Genomic DNA, 20781 nt, shown 5'->3' on the forward strand with positions numbered 1-20781 from the left:
ATGCTGAAATTCCATTAATAAACTTATAGTAAAGCAGTATTAGTTATTGATTGGTCTTACGTATAGAAACAAAGTCACTAAAGGGCAAATTCACGGCACCTGGCTGGCTTAGTTCCTAATGGATGCCACTCTTTTTTTTTTAATGTTTATTCATTTTTGAGACAAAGCATGAACGGGGGAGGGGCAGAGAGAGAGGGAGACACAGAATCCGAAGCAGCTCCAGGCTCTGAGCTGTCAGCACAGAGCCCGATGCGGGGCTCAAACTCACAGAGTGTGAGATCATGACCTGAGCCGAAGTCAGAAGCTCAACCGACCGAGCCTGTAAACATCTGATATACAATTGGCTATGTTACTCCTGTCTTTGTACCTCAGTTTTGTTATCTGTAAAATGGGAAATGCTGACCTAATCAAACCCATTTAATAGAACTTTAGAAAATGAATGTTCAAAGAAACATGAATCCCATGCAGAACTCTCTTAGGGAAAAAAGCTTCCTTGGGGGAAAGCTGCGTACTATATAGTGCATTCATTTGATTGTTAACAAAGCACATTACCAAATTAAATGCTCTGGGATGTAAAGAAACTAGCTTAACTTTATCTTACCCAGTGTTTCCCAAACTTATTTGCAACTGGAATAGTTTTTTCAGGTCTAGTTAGCACTCCATGATGCTAATTTTCTAAGACACAAAGTTTGGTCTGCCCACATGAATACTCTTATTAGGTACTAGAGGTGGGGCAATCAAACAGAAAAGTACACCTTATGAGACATTCTCTGGTGGTCTTCTTGCCTATAGTGGTTTGTAGTTTCAACTTTAGTTAGCAGAGACTTCTAAGAAAATCATGTTAATTACAGTCATTAATTATCAAGTCTCCAAGATAATGAGGAAAATTTTTGTTTCTCAGACTAAATTCAGCCTCTTTTTTTTCCTAATAAAAATATGGAATCTGACAATCACTTCAGATACAAAATATCAACTCAAACAAACATAAGAAAAATTTTGATTTCCAGGATCTATTTGAAAACATGTCAAATTAGGTCTTTTTAACATCTGCAAAATATATCTGTCAAGATGAAGATTATGTCATGACTTATCCTTAGTTCTAATTTTGCCACTTGATCATTAGGTAACCTGGGATAAATTAATTCCCTGAAGGCTGAACTGAGACATATGGATGTTGTTTCAAAATGATCTTTTGCAATCCTTAGCAGTCACTCTAATCATTTCAGAAATTTGGTTGTTTTTGTGTTTTCTTCAGAGTATGTCACAAGTATTATATGTCGAATTTATTACAGCATTTCTTATCCTCCAGTACCTCCAGTATAATTTACGGATGGACTTTAAACAATTTGCAATTCTTTCCTTTTTTAAAAAGTTTGTTTTTAGAGAGAGGGAGAGAGTCCCAAGCAGGCTCTGCACTGACAGCATGGAGTTTTGCAATTATTTCAAAGCAGTCAATGATCATTTTGTTTTATTATGAATACACAATAGAAAACATATATGTAAAGAACCAAGATAAAATTAATCTTTATAATTCAGGTCCAAAAGATATTTTTGAAACATTTATTCAATGTCTGTTTGGAGAGATAGAATGTGGCATGGAGAAAGGGTGAAAGTGGGCCATGAGTTACAGTACCCCTCTTGCAAACTCCACTTAGCAAGGTGTATGCTCTATGTGACCCACACTTTCAACCACACTTTAAACTATACTCAGAACTCTCTCTTAGAGATCTGTTAAATATGATATTCTTCACATTGTTAGATTTCCAGTGATGCTTTGACAGCTCTCATAGATTGGGCCTATGCATGCTCCTTAACTCACCTCCCTTCTATATATCTACGTATGGAATATCCGCATATAAAAACTGTCTCCCATTAAACCACTGGCTATCTTGGGAGAGCCATCAGATGTCTTTCCTAACACTGTGAGATTTCCAAAAGTAGACTTTATTTCCCTCCCAAAGAAACAATATTGGTTCTGCAGCAACAAGGGGCCCTATAATAAAGAGTTTTCTTTTTTATTAAAAAAAAATTTTTTTTTAATGTTTATTTATTTTTGAGACAGAGAGAGACAGAACATGAACGGGGGAGGGTCAGAGAGAGGGAGACACAGAATCTGAAAGAGGCTCCAGGCTCTGAGCTGTCAGCACAGAGCCTGACGCGGGGCTTGAACTCACGGACCGCGAAATCATGACCTGAGCCGAAGTCGGCCGCTTAACCGACTGAGCCACCCAGGCACCCCTAATGAAGAGTTTTCTAGGCAACTTTTGGTAGGTGAAATCTGTCATTATGGAAGGGATCTTGGATTCTCTTGGTTCCGGTACCATTCTTCAGCAGCATGAAGTTTCCCATTAAGCAAGGTCATAGCATTCCATTTCTACTATGTATGGGAAGGAAGGGACATTATGGAAGAATTAGTCACTCATTCCTGTGTTCCTACAACACTTTGCACTTTTTGTTTCGACACTTTTCACATGCTATTATAGTGAATTATTTAATAGCTTTTATCCTCCTTTACAATAGGATACTCTTCTTGGGGATAATCTTGCTTTTATTCTTCTTTGTAAGTGACCCAAAACCTAGAACAATGCTTACCACTCATTGGGTACTTATTTCAATTTAGTGAATGAAAAGAAAGCAGATATTTGGAAAGTTTGCTTCTATTTGAATATTTTGAGAAAAGATGCAATAGTAAGCAACCTATGTATAATGCCCTTGCTAGCTGGGTGACCTAGTCTTTTGCTTATTTAGATCTGTAAGTGATATGATTGGATTAGACCAGGCTTTATTAGCCAGGGGTCAGTGGGCTGCGGGGTATTTTTGACCCTCCAACCTCGTGCAAAGTTAAACACAAAGGACGAGATAACTTCTGGGTATCTGAGATCTGGCTATCTGAGATCTACTACATACACTACTTCATTGCAGGTACTGCGACTGCAGTAACGAACATCTGGAAAACAAACCTGTGCCTGTGGTGTCTAGCTATACATACTCATATACACTTCCAGGTTTGTCGCTGATGCCTGTCCAGAGTTCCTTAAGCTTTGGCCTCTAAAGCTAAGAACATGGGGACAGATCCTGATTAATCTTTTCAATGCTGTCTAAATCCCCAGCCTCTGGCCGCTCCTAATCGACCACCGACTAGTTGACGGTGGGGTGAGTACTTCACACTTTCAGGACACTGGGTAGAAGGTTGCACAAATACTACAGACGGTTCTGGCCCTGGGGAGGTTGGGAATCTGATCATGAAGTCAGAAGGATATTTAACAGAAAGATTCACTGGCGGCCTGACCACAGCCGCATGGAGGAATGTAGACGGCTGAGCAAACCAGAGATCCGACTCAGAAATGGGCTTGGGCAGCGTCTGGCATACGTGATAGAGAACCTTCAAGTCCAGAGGTTATCCTGCCCTCGATCCCGCACCGGCCTCTACGGACTCCCAGGAAGCTGAGCGGCCGCGAAGTCCGGACGTCCGGGAGTTGCCTGAGGTTGGGGACTCTGAAACGGCCTTTTGGAGTCAAACTTGGGTCGGGAAGCAGGCAAAGGAGAAGGCGCTGGAAGGCCATGGGGCGGAGTCGTGAGCAGCGAAAGGCAAGGCAGCCTGAGAGCGCGCGTCCCCGCGGGAACCTAGATATTATAAAGCTCCTCGCAAGGTTCCTCTCGATGCGCCCGCCTTCGGCAATCTCCGGGGGAGTTTCGGCTCTTTCCGGCAGTTCCAGCTCCGGCCCTTCACTCCCAGAGCGCGCTGTTACCCCCCTCCCCACGCCGCCCGGCTCTTTGTGGGCCTGGGCTGTTCTGCACGTGGGCACATGCTCTAGTACTACCCGTCCCCACTTTCATCTAGTTTGTTGCCGACCCACTCCTCCAATCCCTACCCTTCCTCGTTATTCCCAGTTCCCGGCGACGCCCGAGCACCCTCAACTGAGGCGCGCGACCCGGCGGGCGGTGCGAGGCGCGAGGGTTTGGGTCTCGAGAGGAGCGGTAACCCGACGGACTGGAGCCCGCCTCCCGCCCGGCGCCTCTCCACTCGCAGATCCCTGGCGCGCGGGCCGCCTCCCGCCCGGCCTTCGCGCGCCGGGGGGCTGCAACGGCCTCGAGCTCGGCGCGTTGGGTTCGCGCCGGCGCGAGCACGCGCCTGTGCGCTGGCTGGCTGGCGCGCACGCGCCCGAGCGGGCTCCGGGGCGGGGCGAACAGCGCGAGCCCCGGCGAGGTCGGTGTGGATCCGCTGGCACTCCGGCCCCCAGCCGCGGCTGCGATCCCCAGCCCGCCGCCCGGCCGAAGCCGGGAAAGGGGCGGTGGGGGCGGGGCGGCGTCCGCCTCTGGGAGAGCTGGGGGAGGAGCGAGGCGGCGACGGCGGCTGCTCTAGAAGAGGAGGAGAAGGAGGCGGAGGAGCTCCTTTCCTCTTCTCAGACCTCGGAGCGTCCGGGACGCAGAGCCCGGAACTGGGGGGGGACGCGGCGTCTGCGGGGTCCCCGGGTAGGTGAGGCTGAGGGTGCTGGGTGGAGGGGTTGGTGGGGTGTAAAGGGGGGCACAGAAGTGCAGAGAGCGGGCTCGAGGGAGGGCACGGCGGAGGGGGTGGTTGTTGGGGGTTGGGGTATGGACAGGAGGGGGACGTGAGCCCTTTGGGACCCGGAGTGCCCAGATGGTGAAAGCCTTCTGGGGTCAGTGGGGCAGGCCGAAGCACACGGGTCCGAGTTGGGGGGTTTCCAGAGCACAGGCCAGGGAAACAATGGAGTAAGGGGGGACTCTGGTGTGAGCGTGTGTGGGGTATTGGATTTTAAGAAACAACGAGGGATCGAAAAGAATGAAAGAATGGGTCGTTTGGGTTGAGAAGTACAATGAATTGGGAATGCAGTGGGTATGCGTAAGGTCATCTGCGTGGGTGTCCGAGGTCCTCAGGATTTGGGGGCAAAGTGGGATTTGAAAAAAGATAGAAAGGAATGGGGGGGCGGAATGGAAAATAAGGCAAAGGGTGGCAGAGAAATAAAATAGATGTGGTTTGGGCTTGATTTAAAGTGGAAGGGTAGATCTTGTTTGAGAGTACAGGGTAGGTGGACTAGAGTGGCATCTTTCTCCTAATTCATCCAGGATGATTGGGTTCTTTTGGAAGGTGGGTCTTTCTCAGGCATGTCCCTCTGCTGAGTACAAGCTATTCTTTTAATAATTTGGTTATTTATGGTCAATTTCATCGGTGAACCATCCCTGTAATATTTATTTCTCTTATGTTCATCAGGTTACTGTGTGTAATTTACCTGTGGTTAATGAAGCAGAGGAGAACATATCACCAAAAATAAGCATCTTGCTCTGAATTAGGTCAGTGATAATGCAGAGTTCAGGGTGTTTGGGGGGAAGAGAACCAAGAGTTTGTTTTCATTTAGACCCAAAGGTGGTGAATAGCATTGATAAAATCGAAGTTATCTATACTTTGTTAGAATTGCAGTTTCTCACTGAGAAATGTTCATATACCATCTGCTACTGGATTTATGCTCTTGGGAGAGTTTGGGTTCTGCCTCAAGAAATTCTTGATGCTGATTTCAAATTATCAGGCTGCCTTTTACCTTCCAGTTTGAATTAAGGTGATTTGAAAATACTGTGGGAAAGTATTTCTCGGTCATAATCTTGGCATTTCCTTAATACTTGGATTTCCAGACCAAATATTGAATGGTTCTAGATACAAGATTGCCGATTTTGAAATTGTATTACCATTATGTGTTCATAAATAGTTGATGTTAATCTTTTTATTTGTTGGGTATTAAGTTTTGCTGACTCACCTAAGATTTCTGGGAATTTATCTGTTTATATTTCTCAGCTAGGTCTTGGATAGTAGCATTAGACTAGTTTATAAAGGTCCAAAATAATGACCTCAGTTGTCACTTTTCTTATATCTTACAAAAACTGAGTAAAGCAAGGAGTGTCTTCATTAGTGATAATGTGGCTTTTTATTGACCTCTTACAGTAGATGAGGCAAGGTGCTAAGTTTGTTTTGCATGCATTATCTCATTTAATTGAATCCTCACAGTTATTTCCTGTGTTATAATTAAGAGGTTAAATAACTTGCTATGGTCACAGAGGTAGTAAATAAAGCTGCATTCACACTGGGCTCTGTTGGATGCCTTCTTTAGAGTCTTTGCTGTCTGGTTCCACTTGCCTGTCTTCCTCCTCCTAATCTTGGTTGTAGTACAAGCAGCATGAATTGGTTGAATCTTGGGTTTGATATGATAATGGTGATTTAGATGAAGATTGGGTTAGTGGGCTATATCTGTAGACTTTATAAATGTTTATTGCTCTTGTGAATTAACAAGTCTTCTGGGGTCCTGTTAAAGCTCATCTTGCTAAGGGTTTGACCTGTGAACAGGCTTATTATTTTGTTTAGTCTAGTGTACTGCTGAAGTACTGTGCCTAGGTGGCGCTCTTCCTTGTAGAAGTCAACACAACCAGTTGTGGAGTCAGAACCAATTAACTTTGGAAAACAATTGAAAATTGTGGAGAGCTCAAGTGCCCTCCCAAGCACCTGTTGAGTCCACAGTTGGTACTGGCATTATCTCTAAATATAGACAGGATCCTCTTAGAAACCAGGAGTGAAACAAGTAGAACTGAGAGAAACAGCTGGGTCCTGAGGGAGGAGCCATAGGTTGCTGGCCAAAAACATCAGCATAGCCCCTGGGGACTGATCCAGGAATGGCAAAGGGCTACAGATACTAGTGAATGGCAGGAGGGGAGGGTTGAACATATATGTATTCTTGGCACTGAACTCAGTGTTTTATGTATATTACTTCATAAGATCTTCAAACAACCCTTATAAGGCAGATGTAAACATTATCCCTGTTTTTGAGATGAGGCTGAAAAGGGTTAGCGTACAAAGTCACTTAATAAAAGCAGTAAAGAAAGTTATTATCATTATTATTATTATCATCATCATCATCATTGCTGCTTGCTGTTTCCTATTGTAGTGGTTCCAAAATTAAACTTGGGAATTAAAGTCACTGTTTAGGATCCGCTGTGCTTCTTGTTAAGAGTACAACTGATTATTTCATTCTTGTTACTTCCATTGGAGACTAGAAGGAAGAGCTTGATTTTTTTTCTGATTTAATTGTTGGGAAGGAGAGCCCACTCATTATTTAGTAAACGATCTCCTGTAGAATATAATTCAGCTTCCTCAGCTGCTTAGTGTAAATCTGTAGCAACATGAAAATGGTGTGTCCATCCCTCCTATTCCGAGGTCTTGACTTTCAGGTAAGTTATCTAGGCTGTGGAGGATGACAGTAAAGCATGCTTGTTACAGACTCTTACCACTTTTCTTGATGTTTTTGACACAAAACTGTGACCATCATTCTTGCTCAGTTACTTTAAAAAGTTGTGGTAAAATATGGATTATGTAAGATTTACACTTAAACCATTTAAAGTGTATGGGTCAGTGGCATAAAGCACACTTACATTGTTATGCAGCCGTCACAACCATCCATCTTCAGAACATTTTCATCTTCCCAAACTGAAACTTTGTACCTATCAAACAACTCCCATTCCTGTCTTCCCTCAGCCATTCCCCTTTCTGTCTCTATGAACAGGACTACTCTAGAGGTCTCATACAAGTAGAAGTAGTAGAATAATAGTGTTTGTCCATCTATGTCTGGCTTATTTCACTCAGCACGATGTCTTCAAGTTTCATCAACGTTTGAGCTTGTGTCAGAATTTCATGCCTTTTTAGGACTGAATAATATTCCATTGTATGTGTGTACCACATTTCGTTTATCCGTTTAGACACTTAGGTCATTTCCACCTTTTGGCTGTTGCAAAAAGTGCCGCTGGGAACATTGGTGTGCAAGTATCTGTTCCAGTCCTTGCTTTCAGTTCTTTTGGGTATATGCTAGAAGTGGGATTTCTGGGTCGTATGGTAATTCTCTGTTTCATTTTTTGAGGAAGTGTTATTACTTTTAAATGGTGATTTTATTTGTGTTCACCCGAAGGTAGCACTTGGCCTTATGTTTGAAGGATGATGTTTTCTCTATTGACTTTTTCTATACTGTTTGTAGGACACTTGTACTGGAAATGATTCAAAAGGAAATGATTTACCTAGTTGTCACGGCTCTCTCTTAGCTTCTGCCTATTTATGTTTATGTATCATGACATCTGGCAAGCACATTCAAATACATTTCAACTTAGCAATAAAAGTACTTTTGAAAATCTTTCAGACAGTTCAGCTGATGAGGAAAATGGGAATATCTGTTGTAAAGTGTGAAATATATCCAATGTGGAAGGAACCATTTGTTATATATATATAGATCTTTCCAATCATACCTGTAAATGTAGATAATCGCTTAAAAACATTATCTGTGGGGCGTGTGGGTGGTTCAGTCAGTTAAGCATCCTACTCTTGATTTCGGCTCAAGTCCTCTCTCAGTGAGATTGAGCCCCGTGCTGTTAGATGGAGCCTGCCTGGGATTCTCACTCTTCCTCTCTCTCTGCCCTTCCCCCATATTCTCGCTCTCAAAATAAACAAATAAACTTAAAAAATATTTAAAAAACCCATTATCTATACGTGTGTTTGAAAAATGGGTCAGTAGTATAGAGCATTTTCAGTTCTCTTCGCTGCCTTTGAAATCCGGGGTGCTTTTTTCATCTAAAGATGTTTTACATGCTGCTGGTTACTGTTTAACTTGTTCATCCCTTCATTCATTGAAAAAAGTTTGAGTGCCTGCTATATGCTTTAAATATTTCAAGAAGGTAGCTGTAATGTAGGAAGTAAAATTGGCTCAAGTCATTTTTTTTCTCCATCTCTCTCTCTCTCTCTTTCTCTTTGAGTTCTCACATAGTACCAAATATAGTTGAAATAGCTGCAGACTGATAGTGAACTCTCTCTTAGGGATGGGTCTAGCCTCCCATTTCATTTTTTCTAAATGTCACAAGGGGGTTAATTATCCCTGCGTCTTGCTTCTTGAGAGTATTGTTTACAAAGGGACTTTAGGCTCCTATGCCATTTTCTGGGAGCTTCACAAAAGAGCCCACACTTACTTAGAAGCGGTCTGTTGTGGGGCCCCCGAGTGGCTCAGTTGGTTAAGTGTCTGACTTCGGCCAGGTCATGATCTTGAGTTCGAGCCCTGCGTCGGGCTCTGTGCTGACAGTTCAGAGCATGGAGCCTGCTTCAGATTCTGTGTCTCCCTCTCTCTCTGCCCCCCCCCCCTCAAAAAAATGAATCAACATTAAAAAAAAAAAATTAAAAAAATAAAAAGAAGCGGTCTGTTGGTTCTGAAATACAGTTGACCCTTGAACAATGTAGGAGGAGTTAGGGGCACTGACCCCTGTGCGGTGGAAAATTTGTATATAACTTTGGACTTCCCAGACACTTAACTATGTATTATATATTGTATTCTTATGGTAAAGTAGCTAGAGAAAAGAAAATATTAAGACCATAAGGAAGAAAAAATATTCTTTCAGTACTGTATTGTATCAAAAAAAATCCATGTATAAGTGGACACATGTAGTTCAAACCTGTGTTGTTCAAGGGTCACCTGTATTTCTAAAAATTTAAAGTTGTAAACACCTTATCTTTAGGTTACTGGATATTAAGATTTGGTTAGAAGCCAGTATTTTGTTCGCCATGTTCAAATCTACCGTGGTGGTACACAGATTCTGCAGGATTTGAGGATATAGCCATTAGCTTAAAGGCAACTTCTACAGTCATTGTCCTATGACTAATTTGTGGCTAAGGGTTACATCGTGATTCTTACTAGTTCAAACCCTACGTAACAACCTTGGATTGCTGGTAAGAAGGAGGATTTTTTTTTTTTTTTATATGACTTAATTAGCAAAATAACATGATTACTAGTGTGGAATGTGTGTGTGTTCTTTAAAATTGGCTAAAGGATATTGGGCCTGAGGAGAAGGAAATTTATGATGAGGACATTTTATAATTTATTTGGGGAGTAAATAGAGAATCTCAATCAGGCTCTGCACTATCAGTGTGGAGCCCAATGCAGGGCTCGAACCACAAACCATGAGACCATGACCTGAACCAAAGTCAGGAGTCGGATGCCCAACTGACTGAGCCACCCAGGCACCCCCGTTATATGATTTAGAGGAGTCGTGGTAGGTAAGTGAAGATGCTGCCCAATGATATTACTTCCTGTTGACCTGTAAAAGACTAGAAAGACCAATGTGTACAAGTTGCAGTCTTTAAAAAAAAATTTTTTTTTTTAACGTTTATTTATTTTTGAGACCGAGAGAGACAAAGCATGAACAGGGGAGGGTCAGAGAGAGGGAGATACAGAATCTGAAACAGGCTCCAGGTCTGAGCTGTCAGCACAGAGCCCGACGCGGGGCTCGAACTCACGGACCGCGAGATCATGACCTGAGCCGAAGTCTAGCTGCCTAACCGACTGAGCCACCCAGGCGCCCCATGTACAAGTTGCAGTCTTGAGGATCCTCTCTTGGGTACATGTGATATGTCCAGGAGTAAATTATTTGCTGTTGTTTCAAGGCTGCCATCAGTAGTAGAGCAATACTTGTCTTTAAATTACCCATTTTGTCTCTGATTACATGTCAGTGTGGTCAGCCCATTGCTGGCCCTTCCTGGTTATCTTCTGTTACGTTGATTTGAAGTGTGCATTAATGTGTCGTGGCAGTGACTCTTCTGCTTATTTTGTTTGGTCATCCTCTTGGTCGTTAGAGTAAATTGCCTTCATCGCCTACCTGCGTATCCTGCACACGCCTTCAGTATAAGCATCTCATCATGAGAAGCTCCCTCACATTTGATGAAAACAGTCAAATACATCTATAACTAAGATGAAATTGCAGGAAACTAAAGTATTGTACTTGAATGGCAGACGATACAGAACCACCACAGACTAAATTAGCCATAGCTTAGATGCAAGCTTGATGTTTTGTTGAATCTTACTGGTCAGTACACACTAGGTTTCTTGAGATGGTTATCTAATTCCTGGTTGACAGTGCTGTAAACAAGGCTTAGTTGGGTAATCTTTTTCATCTCTGTCACTACACAAATGTTGTATTTTATGTTGGTTTTTAAAAAGTTGATATTTGACGTTTGTCATTGTCTGCCTGCCCATTATGTTATGATCCTGTAAATTAGACTACGAGATATTATTGTGTGATGTTACTGTAATATGGGAGCATAGGAAACAGCGCAACATTAGTGGTTACTAAATCTGTTTAGGCATCTAACCTGAAGTGGTAGAAAAAGCTCCTAAAATGGAGTGTATTTGGTATCTTCATGCTGATTACTTGTTGCCTGAAATCTTAACATTTAAGTAAGATTAGAATTATGTTCAGTTTTTATGTGATTACATTTTTGATTTGGCAGTAAAGCTGAGAACACATGATTCTTTCACTCTACTGGCTAATTATTTCTGTTATGAAATAGCCCCAAGCATATTATTTAAAAAAAATATTCTTATTTATTTTTTGAGAGAGAGAGTAGAGTGTAAGTAGGGGAGGGGCAGAGAGAGAGGGACAGAGGATCTGAAGCAGGCTCTGTGCTGACAGGCTGACAGCAGAGAGCCTGATGTGGGGCTTGAACTCATGAACTGTGAGATCATGACCTGAGCCAAAGTCAGACACTCAGCCCACTGAGCCACCCAGGTGCCCCAGCCTCAAGCATATTATTAAACTTCTTGGCAACTTTAGTTTTTGATGCCTGAAATGTGGATCTACTGAGTGGTGTTAGTTATAATCTAATCAGGCTAATACTGATAATCATAATCAGTATTATAATCAGGCTAATACTGATAATATATTTATAATATTTCTGTGCTGTATTATTTTTCTTCTAATTTTTTTATTAAAATCGGGAAGCTGTTAGAGTGCAAACCTCTTGTATCACATAGAAGTTGCTAATATATTGGATTATAGATAGCTGGGCATAAAATTAATTTTGGGGGAGAGGGGCTTCATTCTGTCAACATCAAAAAAAGAAAGATCACAAGTCTGGTGCGCAAATCCATGTTGAATCTCTGTTCCTGTACCTACTGCTTCTGTGGGCTTGGTCATCTTTTAATTTCTCTGAGCCTGTGTTTCTGAATTTGCAAAATTGGTGAAGTAGTAATTCCTACCACAGAGTTGTCATGACTATTAAATTTTTTTTAGGTGAAATTCACATAACATAAAATTAACCCTGTAAAGTGTACAGCTCAATGGTATTTAGTAGATTCACAGTTTTGTACAACCATCACTCTATCTAGTTCCAGAACTTTTACATCATCCCCAAAGGAGATCTCATACCCATTAAGCAGTCAGTCTTCATTCTCCCCTTGATGTATCTATTGGTAACCACCAATTGGCTTTCTGTGTCTATGAATTTACCTATTCTGGTTTTTTCAAATAAGTGGAATACTGTAATATATGACCTTTTGTGTTTGACTTCTTTTACTTAGCATGATGTTTTTGAGTTTTATCCATGTTGTAGCATGTATCAGTACTTTGCTCCTTTTTATAGCTGAATACAGTTCCATTGTATGGATGTATCATGTTTTGTTTATCCTTTTATCTGTTGATGGACAGTTGTGTCATTCTCACTTTTTGGCTGTTGTGAATAATGCTGTTATGAACATCCATACACCAGTGTTTGCATATCTGTCTTCCGTTGTTTTGGGTTTGTAGTGGAGAATGGAATTGCTGGGTCACAGAGAATTTTTATGATTAACTTTTTGAGGAACTGCCATCCAGGTCCAACTTTTTGAGGTACAGCCCAGTGGCTGCACCATTTTACATTCCTAGCAGCAATGTTTGAGGGATCCAGTTCTCGGCATCTTTGTTAACAGTTGCAATCTTCCTTTCTTTCTTTTTTTCTTTCTTTTCTTTTCTTTTCCTTTCTTTTCTTTTCTTTTCTTTTCTTTTCTTGTAGCCATCTTAGCTGTGAAAGGATACCTTATTATGAATTTTATTTGAATTTCCTTAGTGACTACTGATATTGAACATCCTTTCATTTGCTTGTTGATCATTTGTGTATCTTTTGGAGAACTGTCAAGTCCTTTGCCCCGTTTTTCATTGGATTGTCTTTTTATTGAGTTCTGATCATTGAATTTTAATGGGCATGAAACAGTTCAGTGAGTGCACATAGTATGCACCTCAGTAAATATTTTTAGCTAATAATATAGTTACAAGTATTTTTGCTACTTGGGGCCTTAATTGGAAGGGGACTTTGCCTAGCTTTTGCAATAGGACTGCAGAGGCAACAAAACCTTTGTTGTCAATAAAGTTTTGACTATGTCAGTGTCGATACTTTACTTTTAATTGATGTCCCCAAATTAAGATTAGAAACACTTATGTAAAAATCAGTTTGTCTTTGGCAAGAATCAGAATATCATCGATGTTTAATTTATTCCTAAGAACTATAAAGTAGTAGTGCCATTTAGTTATATCTGGGATTTAGATCATCTTTCTTCATTCTTCCCTATTATGAGACATTTGTTGTAAATGCTGCAATCAAAACTTTTTGAAAACTGGGTCAGGGAAACCTTCTTTTTATATTTACTGGCATGGGTTTCCCCAGGTATCTGAAAGTATGACTATGAAACTTTTTGTAAGTCTAAATGGCATAAAGTGAAGAAATGTTTACCATTAATTTATATGGACAATTTTTTGAGCATTCCCAGACCCAAAAAATAACCTCTTAGGCTTTTCTGCTACCTTAGGACACGTCTTGCTATTGGATGCACAAAATAAATTGAGATAAAGCACAGATGCTCACAGACACAGTTCAAAGCTGTTGCAACTTTGATGTTGAGATGCTGAGCGTAGTTCCCAGGGAGGGAGCTTGGGGGCACCACTCAGCGTGTGGGGTGTGCGCAGCTTCTATAAGAGCTTGCTGCAAAATAAATACTGAAAGCTATTTTCGCTTTTTGTCTTTTTTAGAAGTTTATTTATTTAAGTAATCTCTGCACCACCCAATGTGGGGCTCGAGCTCATGACCCCCGAGGTCAAGAGTTGCATGCTCTTTTGACTGAGCCAGCCAGGTGCCCCTTGCCTTTTTTGTGAAAGTGAAAATCCTCTTTGGATTTCCTTCAGTTAGTAGAAACAGGTACTAATGTAGATCTTTTGTAAAAGTGAAGTGGTGTAAGGTGAACTTTCGGAAAGCAAGGGATACCTGTATGTGGTTGATGTATTATCGTTATTTTTATGTTTATTGTAACATGGCTTTATGGGCTGGTCAAAAGAAGATAGGTGAGAATAGGAGATCAAAGTAATTAGTTTAGAATTACCCTCCTGGCAGGATTTTACCATCTTGAACTGATGAATATACTCTGACAGGTTTGGAGTATTTCATTTCACTATGTCATGATTTGGAGTGGGGCAGTAGTTTTAAGCAGAATATACTGAAAGCTGTATGCAAGTCTAAATTTGGTTATTTTCTTGGGAAAGGTAACAAAGGGAAGTGTAGGCTTTCAGGGACCGGTGATTATTCAGATCCCTCCTAAGTCACTCTCCCCCTGTACTCCCAAGCTTTATGTTCTATATGCTTCAGCTCTGAACCCTCCTGCCTTTTGTGATGTTTCTGTGCCTTTGCCCATTCCATAAACTCTGCCTGGAATGCCTTCTAAATCCATTGGTGACTCTCCTTCCTGCAGTCTCTCAGGCAGACTAAACACCCCTCCTTTTGAGCTTTGAAATCTGTTACATACTTTTCATAATAGCACTTGTCATAGTGTACTTTAAAAAATGCACATGAAAATTTTAAAGCTTTGTTAAATTTTAAACAAAATTAAACAGTACAGAAGTAAAACAAGCATAGGGAAGAGGCAGACACACACACACACAGAGAGAGAGAGAGAGAGAGAGAGAGAGAGAGAGAGAGATTCCCAAGCAGGCTCTGCACTGTCAGCTTGGAGCCCCACATGGGTCTCGAACTCAGGAACCGCAAGATCATGCCCTAAGCTGAAATTAAGAGTCAGACGCTTAACTGACTGAGCCACCCAGGCGCCCCTGTAACTTACTCTTCTTAATATATCTTGGATATTTTTTTTTTCACATTGTTATGTGCAGATCCATTTTATTCTTCATGGTGTTTATTCCATAATATGCATATGCCATTTTATGTAATCATTTCTCAACTGATGGATATATATACGTGTATGTGTGTGTATATGTATGTGTATCCCTTGCAATTTTCTAACAATGCTTCAGTGAACACTTTTTTATAAAATTCTTTTTGGACCTATGTGAGTGTTTCTCTGGATTGCTAGAAGTGAAATGCTGGGTAAAAGGGTATAAAAGGGTATATTCTTCTAAAAGTTCTGGTGAATTATGCCAACTGCTTTTAAAAAAAAACCTTTTTAGTTTGAAATAATTTTAGGTTTGCAGAAGAGTAAAGATAGTACAGAGAGTTCCCATATACTCTTCCCCCAGCTTTCCCTAATGTTAACATCTTTCATAACCACAGTACATTTATCAACGCTAAGAAATTAACATTGGTACAATAGTATTAAATTATATAACTATTTGGATCTCCCAGTTTTTCCACTAATGTCCTGAAAAGTTCCAGGATCCAACCCAAGATCCCGTGTTACAGTTAGCCAGCATGTGTCTTTAGAGTCTTGCAATCTGTGACAGTTTCTGTTTTTTTCTTGTCTTTTTCACTGTCTTGACTCTTTGAAGAGTACTGGTCAGATATTTTTTAGAACATCCCTAAATATAGATTTGTCTGATTTTTTTTTTTAAGTTTATTTATTTATTTTGAGAGAGAGAGGGAGAGAGAGAGAATCCCAAGCAGGCTCTGCACCAGCAACACAGAGCCTGACAAGGGGCATGAACTGTAAGATCATGACCTGAGCAGAAATCAAGAGCTATATGCTTAACTGACTGAGCCACTCAGGCACCCCTAAGTTTATTTACTTATTTTTAAGAAGGGGGAGGGGCAGAGAGAGAGAATCCCAAGCAGGCTCTGTGGCTCGATCTCATGAACCACGAAATCATGACCTGAACCGCAATCAAGAGTCAGACACTCAACAGAGTGGAGCCTGGAGCCTGCTTCAGATTCTGTGTCTTCTTCTCTCTCTGACTCTCCCCCATTCATGCTATGTCTCTCTCTGCCTCAAAAATAAATAAAACATTAAAAAAAAATAAAAGTTCCACCTATTAATTTTAGCATTCCTATACCAGTTATTATTGTGGCATTCTAATGGTTATTTTCTATTTCTCTCATTATTCCTACATTTATTAATTAGAAATTTTCTGTAAGGAAACTTGTACTTTATTCCCCATTTATTTATTTAATTTATTTGCATCATTATGGACTCATGGAATTTATTCTTTGGATTATAACATTTTTTACTTTTTCGCTCACTAAATTACTTTCACTTTTTTTCATGTCTATTTATTTTTGAGAGAGAGAGAGACAATGCAAGTGGGGGAGTGGCAGAGAGAAAGGGAGACTATGGGCTCCAGACTCTGAGCTGTCAGCACAGAGCCTGATGCGGGGCTCCAACTCACAAACTGTGAGATCATGACCTGAGCTGAAGTCAGACGCTTAACTAACCACGCCACCCAGGTGTCCCTGCTCACTAAATTACTTTAAAATAAGAGTTTCCAGTTTATATTCCCACCAAAAGTAGATAATGAGTTTATGCACATACACCATTGGCTGTTACCTGATGAATTAAAGCATTTTTTCCCCTGATTAAACATAAGGCTGAATATGTTGTATATCTTCATTGACTATATTTCTTTTTTTTAAACAATTTTTAGAATGTTTATTTATTTTGAGAGAGAGAGAGACAGCAGGGGGAGGAACAGAGAGAGAGAGGGAGAGAGAGAATCCGAAGCAGGCTCTGCACTGTGAGTGCAGAGCCCAACGTGGGGCTTGAACCCACAAACTGTGAGATCATGACCAGAGCCAAAACCAAGAGTCTGACACTGAACTGACTGAGCCACCCAGGTGTCCCCATTGACTATATTTCTTTGTCAATTGCCTTTTTATATACTTTGTCCATTTTTAAATTGTTTTTCTTTTGTTTTATGGAAGTTTTTTACACTGGGCATTAATCCTCTGTAAAATATATATATTTTTTCCTTTTGGGAAGAAAATGTTTTCCTTCTCTTCTTCTTTAAATTACAAAAGTAATATGCCTGTTGTAAAACATGTAAAGTGAACAGCAAAAGTCTCTTCGCTGCCTCTTCAGTCTCATTCCCCATACATATTACCTTTTTTACCTCGCAGGCTAACAGTTTGGTATTTTTCCTTCCAGAATTTTTTCTGTAGAGCAGAGACATATATGTATCTGCTGTGTGTATGTGCAAGTATGTATGTACATATAAAAGCATACACTTTTGATAAAAATGGAATCATAGAATATTCTTCAGTTTTGCTTTTATCGCAGATTTAACAAATTATAGAATCTTAATGTGTTGAAATGTATGTCTCATTCTTTCTCTCACTAGATTGATTACAAGCTCCTTTGTACAGAGACTGTGATTCTTCCCACCCTAAAGGTATTCTTTTTCTGTGTAGATGACATCATTATTTATCCATTTGCTCATGCCAGAGACATTTCATTTCTTTAACAAAATTTTATTGAGTGTCTACTCTCTGATACACAAGAGTGAATTAAGCTTAAAAATCCTTGCCTGCGTGTAGCTTATATATTAGTAGGGGAAGGCAGATGTTAAGCAAAGAAGTAGAATGTTTAGTATTTCAGTTGGTGATGATTGGTATTAAAAAAAACCCACCCAAATAAAAAACAAGGAAGGAGATAGGGACACTTTATGAACATGTGACTGTGTGTGTGTGTGTGTGTGAGAGAGAGAGAGAGAGAGAGACAGACAGACAGACAGACAGTGAAGGGTGGTTAGGGAGGGCCTTGTTGAGAAAGTAATATTTGAGCAAAGACTTAGAAGTCATCTTTGATTTTCTCTTCCTCGTACCTCACATCAGATCTGTCTCCAAATCTTACTGATTTCATCTTCAAAATATATCTCAGACCTGTCCATCAAGTAGGTGGATTGATTTGGTGGTAGATGTTTGTGGAAGTTTTCTTCTGATTGTTTTAATATTCTCAATGAATTGGGAATCAAGTACTCAGCTGAGAGGATATGAAGGAAATGATGGAGGTTTGTGGAGGGGGGAAGGTGTGAAATGTTCAGGCGAGTGGGAGAATGGCCGGCCACAGCAGGGAAATAGTGTAAGATTTTCAGGTGGCATTAAGGGCCCCTTGAGGTTTGTGGTCATGAATTTAAAATGAGATTAGTCAGTATGTTTTTGTTCTTGCAGCCACATTGAGCTGCAGGGGTTTATGTTTGGAGTGAATTTAACCAGGGATGGGTTTTTACCAAGATAGTGGAATAAAACATGAGAGGGTCAAGGGAATAGAGCATATGTGCAAGGGGGTGGTTATGATAATATACTGGTTTAAATTGCAGAATTTAGGGGCACCTGGGTGGCTCAGTCGGTTAAGCATCCGACTTCAGCTCAGGTCACGATCTCGCGGTCCGTGAGTTCCAGCCCCGCGTCGGGCTCTGGGCTGATGGCTCGGAGCCTGGAGCCTGTTTCCGATTCTGTGTCTCCCTCTCTCTCTGCCCCTCCCCCGTTCATGCTCTGTCTCTCTCTGTCCCAATTAAAAAAACAAAAAACAAAAAAACTAGTTCTCCTCTGAGGCCATACTCCCTTTGCACCCCTTAAGTGGTGAAAGTTCTCCTTCCCACACCTTTCATACCACTGGACCTAGGAGTAAGGAAATTGCCCTCCTTGCTCCGCACTGATGCTTCCAAATCAGTCTCCTCTCTTCCCTACCTCCACTTTGAATATCATGTGAAAACTCTATTACCCATTACCTGGCTGTCATGGTTAATTTTATGTGTCAACTCAACTGGATCATGAGGTACCCAGATATCTGGGGTAAAGACCATACCTGGATGTGTCAGTGAGGGTGTTTTGGATAAGAATAGCATATGAAGTGGCAGACTGAGTTAAGCAGATGGCCCTCCCCAGTGTGGATGGGTATGAATAAAAATGGTAGAGGAAGAGAATTCATTCTCTGTCTCTGCCTGTACTGAGTTGGACTACTGAGCTGAACTTCTATCAGTCTTCTGCCCTTGGACTGGAACTTACACCACGGTGTTCCTGATTCTCAGGCCTTTAATCTTGTACTGGAATTTACACCACCAACTTTCCTGGGTCTCCAGCTTACAGACCTGAGATCATGGGACTTCTCAGCTCCCATAATTATGTGAGCCAATCCTTATAATAAATCTGATTCTAGATATATACAGATACAAATGTAGATATATAGATATAGATGAGAAAAAGAAAGATCCTACAGGTTCTTTTTCTCTGGAGAACCCTAACACTGTGACTCTCCACAACACAGATCCTATCTTAAGTCTCAGTGATTTCACACAGATGATCTAATACTCCATCTCTCTGAATTCCTATTTCACATCTCTGAATCCCTTGATTCCAATGATTTTGTCCTTCACCCATGCAGCCCAGGCATAACACCCCCATGATCTCAATTTTTATATCCTACTGTCTGACCACGACCTACTATTTTTATAGCTCTCTCACATACCCAAATTCCAACATCTTTTGATCTCAACGAGACCTTCAATTCATTGATTATATCATCTTTTCACCATCTTTTAGCTACTTCATGGCCTCCTTTCCTCCTCACCTGGTTTAAATTCTGTAATTTATTTTTTTTTAAATTTTTTTTTTAACGTTTATTTATTTTTGAGACAGAGAGAGACAGAGAGAGACAGAGCATTGAACTCACGGACCGAGAGATCGTGACCTGGCTGAAGTCGGACGCTTAACCGACTGCGCCACCCAGGCGCCCCAAGGAGAACTAGTTTTTAATTAGAATAAGAAGTTGAGGGAGATGTTGAGTAGAAGTTGAAAATGTAGGGCACAGTGGAAGAGTCTCAGAATTTGTAGAGAGGTGTGTGGCACATGGGGACAGAGCAGGGGATGTGTACAACTGTGTGGGGATTAGAATATGGGAGGTGAGAGGTCTGAAAGTCTGGGGCTTCTTTTGATGGACAGCATAAACAGAGATAAAGTACCTGAACAGGTTAGGACTGATAAACAGCAGGCGGATTCTGGAGGTGAGGGTGTGAGTGTTGGGAGGGAAGGAAGGGGAAGGAGTTCTGGATCCTAGGGAAGATGATGCTGATTTAAAATTTTTAATTCATTTTAAAAATAAAAATTGTGTACATTTAAGGTGTCCATCATGATTTTTTAAATTTTTACATTTCTTCTTTTTTTTAATGTTTATTTTTGAGAGAGAAAGAGAGGCTGAAAGAGAGGGAGACAGAGAATCCCAAGTAGGCTCTGCACTGTCAGCTCAGAGCCTGATGCAGGCCTTAAACCCATGAACTGTGAGATTGTGACCTGAGCTGTAATCCAGAGTTGGGCGCTTAACTGACTGAGCCATCCAGGTGCCCCCATCATGATGTTTTGATATACATATAGACAGTGAAATGATTACCAGTCACTAACATATTTTCTCACATAATTACCGTGTGTGTGTGTGTGTGTGTGTGTGTGTGTGTGTGTGTGTGTGATGTGGGTACCTGGAATCTCTCTTGGCAAATTTCTGGTATTCAGTATGGTGTTATTAACTCTAATCATCATGCTGTACATTAGATCTCTGAGCTTATTCATTCTGTATTACTGCAACTTTATACCCTTTGACTAACATCTGTCCCATTTCCCCCACTTTTCTGCTTTTGGTAACCACCTTCTATTTTCTGGTTCTATGTATTTTTTTTAAGTTTATTTATTTTGAGAGAAAGTACAAGTTAGAGGGACAGAGAGAGAGAGAGAGAGAGAGAGAGAGA

At 40.9% G+C, this 20781-nt stretch overlaps 1 protein-coding gene and 1 long non-coding RNA gene across 4 annotated transcripts in view; one reads left to right on the top strand and one right to left on the bottom strand.

The window, feature by feature from the left end:
* Positions 1 to 1671: 1671 nt before the first annotated feature.
* LOC132694424 (uncharacterized) lies at positions 1672 to 3956 on the bottom strand. Its single transcript, XR_009617301.3, has 2 exons — positions 2237 to 3956; positions 1672 to 1993 (listed from the first exon to the last, which is right to left on the bottom strand). It is a non-coding gene; the product is annotated as an uncharacterized LOC132694424 (long non-coding RNA).
* Positions 3957 to 4364: 408 nt separating this feature from the next.
* SPATS2 (spermatogenesis associated serine rich 2) overlaps positions 4365 to 20781 on the top strand; it is a 139516-nt gene continuing 123099 nt past the window's right edge. Inside the window, exons 1-3 of one of the 3 annotated variants that reach the window (XM_060657730.3) lie at positions 4386 to 4473; positions 5231 to 5310; positions 17386 to 17436. The gene's annotated coding sequence lies outside the window, so the exon portion shown is untranslated. Of the gene's footprint in view, positions 4474 to 5230; positions 5311 to 17385; positions 17437 to 20781 lie in introns of all 3 variants that reach the window. The other 2 variants (XM_060657729.3, XM_060657728.3) reach the window with 2 other exon arrangements.

Source organism: Panthera onca, chromosome B4 (genome assembly GCF_046562875.1).
Source record: "Panthera onca isolate mPanOnc1 chromosome B4, mPanOnc1 haplotype 2, whole genome shotgun sequence".
Lineage (NCBI taxonomy): Eukaryota > Metazoa > Chordata > Mammalia > Carnivora > Felidae > Panthera > Panthera onca.